The 14,420-nt window shown below is 43.6% G+C and overlaps 1 non-coding gene across 1 annotated transcript; it reads left to right on the top strand.

Annotated features, from left to right (window-relative positions):
• The first annotated feature begins 6,815 nt into the window (after nucleotides 1-6,815).
• On the top strand, nucleotides 6,816-6,888 carry TRNAG-ACC (transfer RNA glycine (anticodon ACC)). The gene has a single exon. It is a non-coding gene; the product is annotated as a tRNA-Gly (tRNA).
• Nucleotides 6,889-14,420: the final 7,532 nt, after the last annotated feature.

The following is a 14,420-nucleotide window of genomic DNA, read 5'->3' as shown; positions in this document are numbered from 1 at the left end:
GGAGTCTTAACCACTGGACCACCGGGGAAGTCCCAATATTTTTCATTTTATATCTTCACCGTCTCCTCTCCCCCACCAAAACTGGGCTGGTAGGAAAAGTACTTTCAGGGCCCCAAATTTGTAGAACATAGTAACACTCTCTTACAGAAGTTTATTTCAAAACTCAAATTTAATGGAGTAATGAGGGAAGATTTTGTTCAAGAATTCTCCAATCCTTGTTAGTTTTTTTTTTTTTTCTTTCTCCCGCCCTTCAGGGGTCAGCTCCTCTGGTTGGATCCAGGTTTTAGAAGGGTAATCCACTGTTTCCTACTCTGGATTGAATGTGAGTCTATTTTATTTTTTTAATTAATTAATGAATTAAATTTATTTTTGGCTGCGTTGAGTCTTTGTTGCTGTGTGCGGGCTTTCTCTACTTGTGGTGAGCAGGGGCTACTCTTCGTCATGGTGTGTGGGCTTCTCATCGCGGTGGCTTCTCTTGTTGTAGGGCACGGGCTCTAGGCGTGTGGGCTTCAGTAGTTGTGGCGCATGGGCTTAGTTGCTCCGCGGCATGTGGGATCTTCCCAGACCAGAGCTTGAACCCATGTCTCCTGCACTGGCAGGCGGATTCTTAACCACTGCGCCACCAGGGAAGTCCCAAGTCTATTTTATATATGTATTATAATTTCTACTTCATTATAGGAATAAGCTCTTAGATGTTCTGCAAGTATCTGACATTTAACATTTTTTAAACTGAGCCCCTTCCCCAGTATCTGTGGGCTTGCTCCCTCATCTCCAAATTTTGTCCACATGTTACCTCTTCAGGGAGGCCTTTCTTAGTCACGCTATTGAAACTTGCAGCCCTCTCCTCCCCAGTCAATACATCCAACCTCTTCCCTGCTTTATTTTTCTCCATAGCACATATCACTGTCTGCTATACTCATATTTTATTAATGTTCTGTTAATTATCTATCTCTCGCCAGTAAAAGGTCAAGATTTGCTCATCGCTGCATCCCAGTGCCTAGAGCATTGCCTGGCACAGAGTAGGTCTTTACTAATTATTTATTGAATGGTGAATGATTGGCTTATTGGATACCTACCCTTGGCTCCCACCTTAGACTCACCCTGTCTAGAAACAATTCTGACACCTCTTTACGCCAATACCAGGTTTAAAAAAATCAGCATCATCTTTCCTCCCCGTTTCTTGGGTCTCAGCCACCAAGTTCTCAAGGCTTGGCAGTTCTTGGGTTTTGTCTCTCACTGATACCCTGCCCTTAATAGGTGCTCAGTAAAACACCATTGCAAGGTTGCTTCTGGCTACCTTGGGATGGAGGAAAAAGACAAAAATTCCTATTTCCTTTTAACCCTCTGAACTATTAGATATTGTAAAAATCAATAGTGCTGTAATAGACAGCATTGGTTTCCTATCTATCTCCCATTCTCCACCCTGGCTTCTTCACTTCAGGTGTTCAGCAGCCTCTGCCTGGCCCACTACATGTTCAGGAGATGCTGACTCTAACCCTTCAACTTGGCTGTCAGAGAAAGAGTGGGTCCAGATGAGTTTTAGCCATTCTCCATATATATGTCAACACCCTCCCAGCCCTGACTAAGGGCACAGACCCAAGTTGACCCAATCAAATGCTTTCTCTCTCCTCATAGCTGTGAACAAGATAATTCCAGCTGTCTCTGTGACCCCAAAGGAACCAACCCAGGAGAAAGCTCTCACTGAGGATGGCAGAGCTGAGAGGTAAAAAGAGTCTGGGTCCTTGATGCTGTCTCTGTGCTGCTGGTCACAGGGTTCCTTCAGGAACCCACCTTATGCTTGCACTGCTGGTTCATTCATGCCCTCATTCTACAAGTACTGATTAAGCTCCTGCTATGTGCCAGACAGTGTTTTGCAGGCTGGGGATATAGCTGTAAATCTAAACAGACAAAAATCCCTACCTCATGGAGCTTTTATTCCTGTGGGGGAAGAGATGAGTGACAGACCACAAAAAAAATCTATAATAAACAAGAAAATAATATGTTAGAAAGTTATAAGTGCTATGGAAAAAAGTAGAGCCATTTGTTACAGTGGATTCTCAAACACTGAATCCCTGTATGTATTGTAATGTGTTCTTTTCAGTAATAAATCAAAACATCTCTTTTGGAAGTTGACATGTATAAGAAGTTGACACTTCTTATACATGTATAAGAATGTATAATTGTGTGCTGGAGTTGAGATTCTGATCTGATTTTTTAAAAAGTTCATTTGAACCCATTGTGGATCAGTGGTTGCAAAGAGGTGAAAATTGTCTTGGAAATGGGAGCTTTCCTGGGGATTGTGATTTTAAAAGGTATTTGTCTTTGGACAAGTGTAATAACCACATGAATAAATCTCATGAACTGCCTGTTAGTGTTGCAAAGGTATCAGATGCAAACCAGGCAAATGACGACAAAACAGAATAAAACACAAACACATACACAGAGGCAATAATTTGCAATATGGACTGCCACCGGACTGGCAATGAAAATGAATCGATGCTATCACATGTCACATATTTTAGAGATGCTCCTAAATTCTGGCATAAATTTATCCAACATCAAGCATCATTTTGAAATGTACACAGAACACTATATAAAAGCTATCAAAATAGTCTAACGTTAGGAGCAGAACACAGTGTATCGGGATTAAAATGTGAAATCTGTGGAAACCAAATGTATATAATTGTATTTAATTACAAAACCTGGAACTGCTAAGTTTATTGACAAATTGTCAGTCCTGATGCCAAAAAAAAAAAAAAGTAACAAATAATGATCAGAGCAAAGTAAGCATAGTGATTGACAGGGTACCTCTGTCCAGTAACATAAATGACAGAAATGGCAGCTGATATAAAGCAGCCATTTTTGTTAGCACAATGAAGTGAAATGAGTCAATGCAAATTGGTGAACCCAGTGAGATTCTGAATGCTGGTGTTATTTTAGGGTTGTCAGTATGACAACCTATGAGCTGAGTAAAGAAGTCTATGAAGATATTTTATGCTGCTAACCTTGGCCAACTGGTATGGACAACTCACTGACCCTCATGGCATAGACCAGAAGAGAGGATTTGGGATGGATGGGGAATGGGCTGGAGCTCTGGCTGGTAGTATCAGAAGACCTGTCTACGTAGTCAAGCAGATGCACCAAAGCTATAGCTCCTCACTGATACAAGGATACCATTACCTTCCAGAATATGTATGAAAATTTAAGACAAGTACTTAATAAAGCCGATAAAATTGTGAATCATGTCACAAGCAGGCAATTGAATACCCGACCTTTTTTCTTGGCTTGTGAAGAAATGGGCAATTACTACAAAGAGCTACTGTTTTAAATGAAAGCTCGTTGTCTTTTGATTAGAAAAGTTTTTGCTTGTTCATTTAAGTTATAAGAGGAACTTCAGTTTTTCACTTTCCCTTTGTGAGATATTATACCTGGATGGGCCTGACTTTATAAATTAATCTATGTGCTCATCTAAACACCTATATATACTGTTACGAGGCAGATGTGTGAGTTCCACAATCCAGACCAAGGAGTTGCAGTGAAGGCAAATCTGGCACCACAGGGCCAAGACTCTAATTTTTTCTATTGCCTAAAAGACTTAGTATTAACTCATCTGAAAATATTTTAGGAAGAGACACTTAAAAGACTTAATAAGAAGGCTTTATTTATTTATTTTCCCCACACTGCAAGTGGCTTAGCAGACAAGGAAACCTTTACTCCACCACTTTAGGGCATCACCTAATAACTTTAGACCTTCTTAAGAAGAACAGATTCTGGAGATAACCTTCAGACGGTTTCTTAAAATACAAGTTTTTATTTGTTTGTTTGATTTTTTGTTTTGAATACAATTCACATCATTTTGTTCCACTTACATCATTTTAAGTGGGAATTATTTCTCAGCATCTGACCCAATCAGAGAAGAGTGAACAGCAGGAGTGAACAGTTACTAGCACTTTCTTTGTGTAAGGCACTATTGGAAGTGCACATATTAACTCATTTCATCCTCTCATTGATGCTATGAGGTAGGTATTACCCCACAAAGAAGTAAATGTTATCGTCTTTATTTTATAAATGATGCAGCTTAGGCACAAAAGGTTAAGCATCTTGTCCAAAGTTTCCACAGCTAGGAAAGCCAGGATTAAAGTCCAGACAATTCTGGCACACAAGGCCAAACTTTCAACCATTATGCTATATAGGAACGCCTTGCATTATTGTATTTCCCTTTATGTGCTTTGCAGATATTGCATTTTTTACAAATTGAAGGTTTGTGGTAACCCTGGGTTGAGCAAGCCTCTTGGCACCATTTTTTCAACAGTATTTGCTCATTTCAAGTCTCTGTGTCACATTTTGGTAATTCTCATGATATTTCAAACTTCTTCTTCTTCTTATATTTGTTATGGTGATCTGTGATCAGTAATCTTTTTTTTTTTTTTGCGGTACGCGGGCCTCTCACTGCTGTGGCCTCTCCCGCTGCGGAGCACAGGCTCCGGATGCGCAAGCTCAGTGGCCATGGCTCACGGGCCCAACCGCTCCGTGGCATTTGGGATCTTCCCGGACCGGGGCACGAACCCGTGTCCCCTACATCGGCAGGTGGACTCTCAACCAGTGCGCCACCAGGGAAGCCCTTGTTGATGTTTTTTTACATAACAAAGAATCATGTCAGCAAGAAGATCCTTAAGAGAGAGGGAAAAAAGTGGCAAAGCAGCAACTCTGCCGAAGCAGCCTTCTTCAGGAGCAGATCATTGTTTGCCTTTATGCTATTCTCGAATGTTTTTAGCTCATATCTCATGGATGGAAGCCAGAAACTCAGGCACCCAACAGAGAAGAAGTGAATTCCAAATAGATAAATTGAAATAATTAAAACCAGACAGCCCTAGAACATTAGGAGGTCTAGCCTTGATCCATGTGCTATAAACATACTCATCTTTTTTCATCCTTTGCTATAAACACTTGGCTGTCTCTCTTACCTACTTTATAGGTTGCGGATGGCAAACTTTCATCAGGGCTATTTCCTAGGGCCTCCCCTGTTTGTGACTGAGCATATCACATTCCTCAGAGGAGAAATGAGGTGATACAAACTAGCTTTAAAACTTGCCTACACCAGCATTCCCCAAAGGTGGTCTACAGAAAATAATTTTGTTGGACTTCAAAGAGTATTACTTGGAAAAGGGGCTCCATGATTTATTTATGAGGCTCTTTGGCCAGAACCATGATTAACCATCTCAAGGGACTAGTGTTCCATGGACTGACTTGGCTTTCAGTGTCACTAGCCTAGACAAAATATAATTAGGAAAGTAAAACTTTGCCTACTTTGCCTAAGTCAGATAAGGCACTCCCAAAGCTAAATATAAGGATATTTGGGATTATCTGGTTTTTTTGATTATTCGTATGATGACAGTTTTTACTTACCAAGTACCTACTTTGCACCAGCTACTGTACTACCATCTTATTGACTCTTATAATGGCCCTGCAGAAGTCTTTTTTTAATCTCCATTTTTTTTTTACATCTTTATTGGAGTATAATTGCTTTACAATGGTGTGCTACTTTCTGCTTCATAACAAGGTGAATCAGTCACACATACACATATGTTCCCATATCCCTTCCCCCTCGCGTCTCCCTCCCTCCCACCCTCCCTATCCCACCCCTCTAGGTGGTCACAAAGCACCGAGCTGATCTCCCAGTGCTATGCGGCTGCTTCCCACTAGCTATCTATTTTACGTTTGGTAGTGTATATATGTCCATCAGAACGACTAAGTAATTCATTCAACAAATTTTCATTATTAAGAGCATGCTAAGTACTGGCCACTCTGCCTGACTCATTGGCTCCATGGCCCTGCTGACCTCCAGATTGGACCTATGACCAAGAGTGGATATTCTTGGAAAACAGGTGAACAAAACCTGACAGAGCTCCCTGCATATCTTTAGGAGACATTGTGACATGGTGGCTAGGAGCAGGGGCTCTGTCTGAATCTCTCCGAATCTCAGCTTTCCATCTGAAAAGTGGGGCTAGAGAGAATACCCGACATCACAAGGATGTCATGGGGATCGAGCAAGATCACAGAACATGTTTTGCACGAAGCAGGCATTGGACGTGCTTAACAAATGTCAACACGACCTATGGGGTCAAGACGTGAGAAACTGAAGTATTCGGATTTCCGTGAGAATACTTTGCCTCATCTATCTAAAACCACCAAGAGGGGGAAGAAGGGAAGGGAAAAGGAAATCAAACAATCAAACTGCTGATTTTCTAGTTGAATTACTTTAGGGTTCGTGGTGGGGCCCTGGAGTTTCTTTCGATGTAGAGTGAGACTCCCCACATGGCGATCCCAGCTCACCAGGGCCAGAGAACTCGGGAGGTCAGAGCTGCTCTCCTGAGGGAAAACTGTTCTGGACAGGATCACAGAGCATTCAGAATGATACACAGAATTATAAAGAAAAGAAATCTGGTGCTACAGTTGGAAAATCACAACTAACGGAAACTGAGTTTATTCTTTAAAGGTTAGTAAGTCTGGTTGACTGAGCCACACCTAATACAAGAACAGACTTAGGCGATGATGGAAACTTTATAATGGATGGATCAGGCCAATATCACCAGAAGCCCCTGATCAATGTGAATTTCACTAAGACTGAGTCTACCAGTCCCTAGGTGCCTCCAGGGGTGACACAATAGGGAGAGCCCAGAACTACCTATGAAGAATTCTTGCAAAAAAATGAAAATAAAAAATTGAACCTGACTCCAATCACGTCTCTAGATTTCATTTCATAAGGAAACAGAAGATGTTAGATGACAGCATAAAGATGCAATCATCCAGGGATTTCCCTGGTGGTCCAGTGGTTAAGACTCCTCACTACCATTGCAGGGGGCCTGGGTTCGATCCCTGGTCAGGGAACTAGATCCCACATGCCACAACTAAGAGCCTGCCGCAACTAAGACCCGGCACAGCCAAGTAAATAAATAAATAAATAAATAAATATTTTTTTTAAAAAAAAAAGATGCAATCATCCAAACTCAGAGCAAGGGAAACTCTATAGGACAAATGGCTCGGGTTTTGAACAAATAAATGGCATGAAAAAGGGAGTGGGGTTGGGAGGGGAATTGTTAGAGATTTATAGAGATTTAAAAAATGCAGAGTGTGGAACTTGTTTGGATTCTCTTCAAATAAACCAACTGTAAAAAGGCATTTTTAAAGACAGTTGGGGAAAATTGAACCAATTAGACAACAATTGAATCCAAATATGTTGTTATATCTTATCAGCAGGATATTAAATGATATTAAGGAGTTCTTGGTAATGATAGGTGTGATAACAGCATCAAATAATGTTTTTATTAAAGTACTTACTGCTTAGACATAAATCCTGAAGTATTTACAAGTGAAATGATATGTCGTCTAGAATTCACTTTCAAATATTCCAGCAAAAATGAACAAACAAATAAATAAAACTGATTGGGGAAGGCTCAATGAAAAGACAGTGGGACAATTGTTCAAGCTGAATGTTGAGTCAATGGGGTTCATACCCTTCTTTCTACATTTGTGTCTGTTTTTAAAATTCCAGAAAAAGTATCAAATGAATAAAATTTTAATTTTTAAAATCTTGAGAGCTTAACAAAGAGTTTTCCAAATTTCAATCAAAGGGAAAACAGGTACCTGGTGAGATTCTAAGAGGATTTTCTGGTGGCAGCCCTGGGAAGCCAGCGTCTCAACAGCACAAGACGTCAGCTACCCATGAACACGGACTGTGAAGCCTCCCTGCACGACCATTGTAAAACTGTCTATTTGACGTGCTGCACTGGCTTCCATAACATCTGACTATCTATGGAGCTAATTAAACGATCAGCCTCAGAGCTGTGAGATGGCCCAGTTTACGTGGGAAGAATCCTTCACGCAATGCGGCAGCCACTAAGCGAATTCCCCTCAAAGCCATAATTAGTCATCCCGAGTTGTTCCCAATCAAGTCCTATCTCAGATAAAGAATTCCCAATTGGCTCCTAACACCTCCCTGGTGGTGAAGTTATTTATTTGATCTCGGCACAAACAGATGGAGGTGGGGCAGACCAGGAGGAAACCCCGTGGGTCTGACCTGGAAAGGCCTAGTTTTTGAGTTAAGGTGTCCAGTTAGTGGGGCTTCTATTGGACTAACAGGGACTGACTGGGTCGATTCCTCTTTAAAGGCGCAGGCAAGGCCTGTTGACTGTGGCCCGGAAACGCCAGTCTCTGTGACGAGGCAACTGTGCCCTTGATCTTCTCTGCCAGCATCCATCAAGGCCAGAGAAGGGCCCTGAGTACCACTCGGGGCCCGGGCCTCACCCCCTTGAAGAGAAGTGACGGAGACAAAAAGCATGTTGGGCAGAAAAGCTCCTGTGCTGGGAATAAAGACCTGGACTCAGGCGAAGTCCCCAGATTTGCTGGGGTCTCAGGGTCCTCATCTGTAAAATGGGGGCCAAAGTGATTTCAAAGACTCCTTTTCAACTAAGAAATGAGTTTAAGGGGCTGGAGTTCTTCTGGGAAATGGTGCAAAAACTCAAGGTGAAATGTTTGTGGTTTCCGTCCTCAGCAGAGAGGCTGTATGGCTTAGTGGTCAAGAAAGGATCTGAAACCAGTTCACCCTGGCTCTAGTGCAGCTCCCACCCTCACCAGCCTGTGGCCTTGGGCATGTCACTTAACCTCTTGAGTGTCAGTTTCCCCTCTGTCAAATGAGGATAACAGCAATACCTTCCTCATAACATTTTATGAGGATCAAGGTAATGAATGCATGTGAAATGGGCAGAACTTAAAGAATAAGCACCATGTAAGTGTTGCTATTATTTTTATCGAGAAAGGTAACACTTTACACATTTTCACAGCCTTAGGAATCTAGCACGATGCTGTTGATGTTTTCTGAATTAATCAGACCCTCTCCAATAATTTTAGACTTTAGAAGATGGGCATTTTTATTAAAACCCTGGCCTTGACAATGATAACAATGACAACTATTAAAAGTGATAAATTTTAAAATACGATAGCAATGACAAACATACATGACAATGATTATGACACAGAGAAGCATTTATTGTACACTTTCTGATCTTGTTTTTTAAGTCAGAAGGTTGGAAGGACATAGGGTGGAATGGACCCCTAGGGTTTTTCAGCTTAAGCCTCGGTCAGAAGTTCAAGGCCCTCTACAACATCACCACGGAGTGACGCTTCACGTTCTGCTTGAATTCCTCCAGGGACACGGGACTCACTACCCCCGACAGAGCTGCTGTTTGAACCTTGCCCCAGGAGAAAATGTTAAAAGAACTGAGGATCTTTAAGCTGGAGAAAAAGTTTAGTGGAAACATAGCTGCCTTATACATTTGATGAACCGTAATTATAATTATTATTAACATTGATAAGATTAACATTAAGCACTGTCACTAATATTTTTTTATTATGGTGATCATTTATTCAGCTCACACCATATACCAGACACTGTGCCAAATGCTTTACACGCCTTCTCATTCAATCCTTCAACAACCCCCTAAGACGGTATTATTATTCTGATTGTATAGTTGAAAAAATTGAGGTAGAGAACAGTTAGGTAAAACTCTGCTCAAGGATATAATTAGTGAGGGCAGAAACAGGATTCAAACCTAGATTGGTCTGACTTTGGAACATAGAAGAGTTTGTAGAAGTTACTGAGACCCCAAGACATAGGCTATCTGCGAAGCAGGGTTTAAATCAACATGATGAGAACTTTCACATGAGACTGAACTCATTTCAGGCAATGAAGTGTTGACAGGGCTTTTATAAGAGACACACACACACACACACCCTGCTCAGTCTGGTGCCGGTTCCTGAAGGGCAGCAGGTAGATAGGAAGGGCCGGGACCTGGTGATGCTGGGAAGGAGACATCTGACTCGTCGAGTCAAGTGGGGTATCCACAGCAGTCTCACTGCTGGAGAGACCCCCCCAAATGGGGCAACTGGTGCTGCTGCACATGTGTGGGCCTCCCCACTGCTTCGTCACCCCTGTCGGTCCTGCCCCACTTCCCTCCACAATGCAGCCTATCCCGGCCCCATCTCTCTTAGCAGATGACCACTCTCGCTACTTCCTGGGGGAAGCAGAGGTCACTGGGCCGTCAGCCTCTGTGTGATGAACAGGCTGCAGCATCTTCACTCCCTCCCTCCTCATCTCCAGAACTGGGCACCTAGAACTGTTCCATCTCTCTCCACTCTCTTTTCTGAACCTTTATTCCCGGTCATGTCCTGGCTTCTTTCCACCAGTGCATCACCACACTCAACAACACAGGAAACGTAACCCACTTGATCCCACATCCAGCTCCCCGCAGGTGGCCTTGACCCCCTTTCAGAGCCAAACGTCTGAAAGAGCAGTTGACATGCTCTCCTGACTACTCCCTGCGTCTGGCCTCAGCCCACTCCACCTGGTTCCCAACCACACCAGCGCAGGAACGGCTCCTACCACGGACATTACCGTCGTTTCCAACATCCCCAGGACACGGTTAGGCTCTGTCTTTTTTTTTTTTTTTTAAAGATGTTGGGGGGGAGTTTATTAATTTATTTTATTTTTATTTTTTGCTGTGTTGAGTCTTCATTTCTGTGCGAGGGCTTTCTCTAGTTGTGGCAAGCGGGGGCCACTCTTCATCGCGGTGCGCGGGCCTCTCACTATCGCGGCCTCTCTTGTTGCGGAGCACAGGCTCCAGACGCGCAGGCTCAGTAGTTGTGGCTCACGGGCCTAGTTGCTCCGCGGCATGTGGGATCCTCCCAGACCAGGGCTCGAACCCGTGTCCCCTGCATTAGCAGGCAGATTCTCAACCACTGCACCACCAGGGAAGCCCTAGGCTCTGTCTTAATGTGACTGGATCTGTTCTTCACTCCCTCTTCATGAAACTCCTATTCCTCTTGGTTACTATCAAACACTCTTTCTGGTTTTATTCCCCACCTTAATGGCTCTTTCCGGATCCTCTTTCTCTCAGGCCTCATATTTGTTTATCAGAAGCCATCTCAATCCAGGCCCACCCAGGACCATCTGCCCACACGTGGCTTCCCCACAATCGCCCTGCTGATCAGAACCGGGGGGCCGTTCTTCATCTGGAGCATTTCTCACACTGTGGATCCCTTCTCCTTTTTCTTCTCCTGAGGCTCCACCCCTGCCTATTCACTGGGCCCATTTCAGCCTCCAGCACCGGCCCCTGTCCTGGGCTGTCCCCGGCAGGCCCTCCCCGCTCTTCCTTCCTTCTCCTCCTCACTGCTGCCTGTACTGGGACTCACTCTGTGGCCACCCCAGGAAGCCCAGGATGCCTTTCATGCTCCTCACAGTGTTTAATGCCCCTCCGATATTCTCAGACACACAAAAACAAGCTGTAGATGATAGAGTGGTCACAGATCCCCAGTGCACACTGGGGTCTCCTGTGGCTGCTTTCTGATAACCAGACACTTAGCTCAGGATGGAGATGAGAGAGATTCTTACACTGCACGGGGGACTTGAATTGCCTCTGTGGACAATAATTTTTTTTTTTTTTTTTGCGGTACACGGGCCTCTCGCTGCTGTGGCCTCTCCCGTTGCGGAGCACAGGCTCTGGACGTGCAGGCTCAGCGGCCATGGCTCACGGGCCTAGCCGCTCCGTGGCACGTGGGATCTTCCTGGACCGGGGCACAAACCTGCGTCCCTTGCATTGACAGGTGGACTCTCAACCACTGTGCCACCAGGGAAGCCTGTGGACAATAATTTTGTTTAGCTACCCAATAACTTTATCTCAGCTTGGCCCACTCTTAAATTCTCAGTAGATCAAAAGAGCTTAATAAAGAATGTCAGAAAACAAGTATTTTCCAAATTAACAAGAAAATTAGTAAATTATTCGAAAGAAAAAAACCAAAACACCAGGGGAAATATATTAGAGATTTCAATTGGACAACCCTCACCTAAGCAGTTCTTCCTGTAAAATGCATGTAGATCATGTATCTTGTATACATTGCCTGGGTCTCCACAGACGAGATCATAAAAATGTGTTTAAAATCTATTTTTCCTAAAATAAGAATGTACGAAATGCAGCTGCAATGTCGATGCTGGAGAAGTGGTAAACACCATGAACCTGAGCTTCATCACAGTAATCCTCACCACCGCCCCTCCCCCCATTTCTCGTGTACTCACTGCATGCGAGGCCCTGTGCTAAGTGCTTCAGACACATTAATTTCCTCCCCATTTCAGCACCAGGAGGCAAGTATTATCACCCCATTTGCAGGCCCTCCCTAGAGGGCTTACTTGGTGAGCCAGGATTTCAACTTGATTCTTCCAAACTCCAGTCTTTACGCTTAGCCTCTGCATTCTCCTGCCCCATGCTTTATTTCAAGTATCTTGCAAACCCATTCAATCCATTCATTCCCATCACCTTCAGCAAAAATCCCAGAATCCTTCCCAAATCAAACAAGGGCAGATAATGTAAATGTGGAGTTCATTAACATTTTAAAAGAAATTGCAGTGCAGTCTAGATCAGAGTTTCTCAACCTTGATAACTACTCGTATTTGGCTGGGATAATTCTTTGTTGTGGGAACTGTCCTGTGCATTGTAGGATGCTTAGTAGCATCTCTGGCCGCTACCTACTAGATGCTAGCAACGTTTCTCCTCTGTCCCCAGTTGTGGCAACAAAAATGTCGCCAAACATTGCCAAATGTCCGCTGGGTGGGCAGGTGGGTGGAGGAAACTGCCCTCAGTTGAGGACCACCCCTCTAGATGTCCAGACCATCAGCATGCACTAAACCTCTCGTACCTGGCCCACTAACTTTGCATTCTCTGCTTTGCAGACTCCTGCCTGGAAGCAACAGATCTGAAATCCCACAGTAGGACAGACAGCAAGATCATGGCCATAAAGAATTCAGGAATAGGTGATCCTTGGCAGGTTGGTTGGCAGCTGGCATCAGATTTAGGAATTTTTTCATATAGGTCAGTATTTTCTTGCAAAAATGTCTACTTTACCTCCCTTCATGCCAAGTCTGTTTATTTTATACAAAGTACTGTCTTGTTATGTTGCTATTAAAGATCATGCTTGTGAAGACTCTGAGCACTTAAAAATGCTCGTGACAATGAGAAAATCAGATTAAAAAGTTGTATGAACATTGTGATGGCAACTAAAGTGACAAGAGAATGATGGAACTAAGGTACTGGGATTATGGGCAGTATTTTCCTCCTCTTTCTAAGTTTCCTGTAATGTAACTTCCATAATACCTTTCAAAATTAGAAAGTGAAATTTCAGGTGGAGTCCCCAGACATGGGTTTCCTCCCACCAACTACAGGTAGAGTCACCAGAACAGTTAACCCCACACCACACAACTACTACCTGGACTCCCTGAATTACCACCTAGATCCACAGTTTGATCTTAGATGACATCACCTGGATGACCTGTTCTATATCTGAATTACTGAGTTCATATAATGAAATTTATTATAACTCAAAAATAAGTTATTTTTGATAAAAAATTAAGATTTATTCTTCCATTGCCTGATCCCATTTTTGAATCTTGCTGAAACCTACAGTACCTTGGATCCCTCTGGGGGAGGTGTGGGTCCCTGCTCCACCCCCCACCCTTGAACCCCGTTCTTCTGAGGCAGCCCTGATGCATGGGGTGGGCCCTCAGCAGCCATGTTTGTATTTTAGGTCCTGCCCCTAGACCCAGCTGGGGGCATGGGAACCTGGCCTGAGCTGGGCAAGTCAGGTTCTCTTTCTTAGAAATTCAGAATTTTGAATGAAGAGACCCAGGTCCTAGGGGTTGCTGTAGCTCAGTTATGTAGGGGGCAGTTCTCTAGAAAGTCCATAATAAACTCCTGCTACTTGGATCCCCAATTTCTGTTCCTTCTGAGATTTGGTTGGTCAACTTTCCCTGGGATCCTCCCCCTCCAAAAATAATAATATTATTTTATCTATCTATTTATCTATTTATTTATAAGCTGGCTCTAATTGATTTTTCTTTCTTTTTTTTTTTTTTTTTTTTTGCGGTACGCGGGCCTCTCACTGTTGTGGCCTCTCCCGTTGTGGAGCACAGGCTCCAGACGCGCAGGCTCAGCGGCCATGGCTCACAGGCCCAGCCGCTCCGCGGCATGTGGGATCTTCCCGGACCGGGGCACAAACCCATGTCCCCTGCGACGGCAGGCGGACTCCCAACCACTGCGCCACCAGGGAAGCCCCGATTTTTCTTTCTTATAACTAAAATAATCTTAACTCCTAGAGATTATATTTGAGATCTCTTTATTATTCATATAAATATTAGGCCATAAGCATTATTCTGATTCTCTTCCCAGTGATAATGTCCTGAAAATCTCACGTACCGTCTGCAGTGGTTGAATCTTAAAAGCGGGAATGTTGGCTTCAGTCAGACTTATTTCAAGTCTCACCTCTGCCTCTTTGAGCCTGAGTTTCCTTATGGGGTAAGTGGACACTTAACACTCAGC

Source organism: Orcinus orca, chromosome 17 (assembly GCF_937001465.1).
Source record: "Orcinus orca chromosome 17, mOrcOrc1.1, whole genome shotgun sequence".
In the NCBI taxonomy this organism is placed as follows: Eukaryota; Metazoa; Chordata; class Mammalia; order Artiodactyla; family Delphinidae; genus Orcinus; species Orcinus orca.
This window is presented reverse-complemented; position numbering and strand designations above follow the sequence as displayed.